The sequence below is a fragment of the Manduca sexta genome, chromosome 18 (genome assembly GCF_014839805.1).
Source record: "Manduca sexta isolate Smith_Timp_Sample1 chromosome 18, JHU_Msex_v1.0, whole genome shotgun sequence".
In the NCBI taxonomy this organism is placed as follows: Eukaryota; Metazoa; Arthropoda; class Insecta; order Lepidoptera; family Sphingidae; genus Manduca; species Manduca sexta.
Genome location: NC_051132.1, coordinates 6,342,713 through 6,346,656, shown reverse-complemented (window position 1 = coordinate 6,346,656; position 3,944 = coordinate 6,342,713). Strand labels below are relative to the sequence as shown.

The 3,944-nt window shown below is 30.2% G+C and overlaps 1 non-coding gene across 1 annotated transcript; it reads right to left on the bottom strand.

The window, feature by feature from the left end:
• Positions 1–680: 680 nt before the first annotated feature.
• On the bottom strand, positions 681–753 carry Trnav-uac. Its single transcript has one exon. It is a non-coding gene; the product is annotated as a tRNA-Val (tRNA).
• Between the last annotated feature and the right edge of the window lie 3,191 nt (positions 754–3,944).

Genomic DNA, 3,944 nt, shown 5'->3' with positions numbered 1-3,944 from the left:
TTTTAGCGCGAGTTCTAACTCCAGATTTTGAATAAATAGTTTATATGGACGTTCGTATCTGTAGAATATTCGTCATTGTTTTATTGGTTACTTTCTTAAAGAAAAATATTTTTACAAAGAGCATATTTATGTCGTCACTGCGTCATATTACCCGCAGTAAGACTATATTAACATCTGTTTTAACAATTGTCAATCCAGATGAGCTTAATTGGGCATTGCGTTTGGTGTTATATTTTTGTCACACTCGAATATTTGTTCATGTTTTAGAACAGGAGTTTTTTGTGAGATTGGTTATGTGAGGGTAAAATACTCATTGATAAAATCTATAAAATAATTGACGCATAAGGTTCAATTTTACAATTGCCTGCAGACATTTAAATGTGTGAATTAAAATTTACAAAGAAAGTTGGAAATAATGAAAAATGTGAAATGAAAAAAATGAAAATAAAATAGTGTCTGTCTATAATGGAAATATTATATCAAATATATTAAAATAAAATAAAACATAGGTTAACATTTACACGCAACATTATCTAAAAGGCCTAACAAAAAACATTTTAGATATAAATGTAGCTTATTGTAGTAAAAACTATCCTCAATTAAAAGTAATTAAATCGATACACGATTAATTCAAAATTACAAATACGGGTGTAATAAAAAAAATATAGAAAAAAAATATGTGATTCCGGCCAGGATCGAACTGGCGGCCTTCTGCGTGTAAAGCAGATGTGATAACCACTACACCACGGAACCAGTTATTGGAGAATTCAAAATCATTCGGTAGTTGCGTACGTTTACGATGTATGATCCAAGTAATTTGCTCTACTTTTGGATAATGAAATAACATTAATTATAAATACAGTTTATATTAATTTTATATAGTTCCTTGAAGTGTTTTATACCTATGTGTTTATTCAGCTTTTACAGATTATGTGGCGACTTTCGATTGAGTTATGAAATTGTAGTAAGGAAAGATTTTTCCTGGGCCAGCCATATGGACATAAAAATGTACATAAACCCAATAACTATAGTGTATAGTAATAACTGTATAAGAACTAGACCATATCAGTGTTGAAGTAAAAATGTATAATTTGCAACAAACAACTAATCCATAAAATGGCTCTATATTGGATGACTAATTGGTAATATCGTCAGCACGAAACTATTTGCTAAGTTTAATATTATATTAAGTACATATTTATCGCTTAAACAGTGAGTCAATTCATCAAAGAAGATGGACAAGTTTAATAACATGGCAGCTAAAACCAACGCTCGCTATTAAACAAAGAAACAAAATGGAGAGACATAGAGCTGAAGCGAAACAGAGCTTATAATAAAGTATTAATTTATTTTATATTAAAGATATCTCTCGCCTAAATGGCCTTGAGCATTTGTTCCATACTAGAAGACGCACAAGATACCGGTAGGAATATGCAACTTTACGTATAATTAAAAAAAATAATGATCTCATTTAGAAGAAAAAAAAACTGCCAAAATTTTCTTTATTAAATTGTCTATTAAGGCGATACCTCAAGGTCCATTTTCATACACTTTGTTTCACCTTTAATCTGGGTAACTAAACAAGTATTGGCAAGTAAAGAATTTAAATTCACGTCTAGTTAGTGATTAGTTCTCGCAGTTGAAAGAAAAACGTAAAAATAATTAATAATTATGGATATTTCTGCCTTTAAAATTTCGTCATATTAAATGGGTAACTAAACAAGTATTGGCAAGTAAAGAATTTAAATTCACGTCTAGTTAGTGATTAGTTCTCGCAGTTGAAAGAAAAACGTAAAAATAATTAATAATCATGGATATTTCTGCCTTTAAAATTTCGTCATATTAAATTTTAAAGGCAGAAATATCCATGATTATTAATTATTTTTACATGTTTCTTAAACTAGACGTGAATTTAAATTCTTTACTTGCCAATACTTGTTTAGTTACCCAGATTAAAGGTGAAACAAAATGTATGAAAATGGACCTTGAGGTATCGCCTTAATAGTTTTAGTTATAAGTTTACATTATATATACTTCAGGGGGAATGCAGGGAATTAAAAATATTTGTGGCATTTTCATTATGAAGTTATTGAAACATTATCTAAGTACATTATAAAAATATTTAAACAAACAAAATAAACATAACATATTGTAGAAATACGATGTCAAATTTGTTTCCTATATTTAAATTTCGAACAGATAGCTTCTAAAAATACGGTTAGCGCGCCATTTTGCTATGGGCACCGCCATAAATGTAATATTATGCAAAATAAAAAGACAAGCCATTGTGTACCTACTGACAATATTTGAAACGCATAATGTGGATTAAACTGTGACGGTGCATTTTGAGCACTGATGAACTTGGTTTACTAACTTTGGCTGTTAGCTTTGGCTAGTAGTAGATAGATAGAGGCGCTTCCATTTTGACATCTTTACAATTGCTCTAATAAAATATTGAACTTCACGTGTTGCGCCTCATTTATTGATGATTGAAAATAGTCTTTATCTGTCAAATCATAAAATCTCCTCTGCATTAGCATAAGTATGTCCTTATAAACGGCCACTGTCTACATGTCATTAAGCACTAAATGAACACATGCGTCGCGGTGTACACATCTTGGAATTAATTTCTCAATTGCTCGCATCCGCGCCGCGTAGAGTTAGCAAGGGATAGAAATGTCTGAGCACTTAAATTTAATTGAGCTAATTCAATCGCTTATGCTGCGGCCAGTCATAGTTCTGACTTCTAAACTGTGATAAAATTTATCGAAGTTATTTGCTGAATTATGTCTTAAAATTTTACGCTAGTTCCTAATTTTATTATTGTTTGGATGAATTGTTGTAAAATTTAACAAATTGTTTATCCAGTCAAATAATTTTTCATCAGATATTGTTACATTGCGTCACGATAATGAGCTTTATGTGACATGTACTGTGTAATGTGAGTGTAGTCGATTTGCATCGCCTCGTGTTGTAGTATCCGGAAAAAAATCGATTGTTATTAAAGAATAATAATACAATAGGATATTAATAGTTATTAATTATAAGTAACCTAAAATATGCTCGTGTTTACATTGGAAAAATCTAGGTGTCACAAAAAAGCTTTCTACCTTAAGTATTTGTCAAAGAAAACAAACCTGCTAAATAAATTAATTGCAATTCTTCATAGACATAAAATATCATATGAAAAATACTTAACTTACTTAACTTAATCTTATGAGTAGTGCAGAGAGTTCCTTCAAGTAATGATTCACTAATTTACACTAAAGGGGTCAAGAGGGGACAGAAGTGGACCTCAATTATTCTCGCCTACTTTTAGCCATTTAAGTCCTACTTAGATATAGACATTAGTAATAGTCTGGTATTATTTTTATTCAAAAACATCATCGTGCATTCCATTATTGAAAATTGGATTTTTAATTTCAGATACAATATTGTAAAAGGTTTAAAAATAAGTGTATTTTGGAACGTATCTTTACAATATATATTTTATTCCCAAGTTGTTTTTAAATCGAATGAATTAATGCTCATGTGATAATCTTACAGAATATGGAAACCTATTTTCTAATTCACGATTCACATGTGGATTTACTATCTTTCGTACGCAATTAGAGTGAAGTTAATTTAAATCTAAAGTAAAATAGAATTTGTTTTGATAATACCTTTATTCTTAGCGTAATAATAGAGCATTTACAACAGCACAGCTAAAACAAAACATAACTACGCTTACTTAATACGTCGGCGTATACCACACCCTTATTTCGAGAATCAAACTTTGTTTAGATAAAAATTGACTAGGACCGCGAGTTTGCAGACAAAACATTGGATATTGGATGCATACGATGTAATCTGTCTAAACATAATAGAATCATAAATATTATGCAAATGCACGTGTCTATACATATGAGTGTTCTAAGCGCTGCGTGCGCGTCCATATGGCTTTG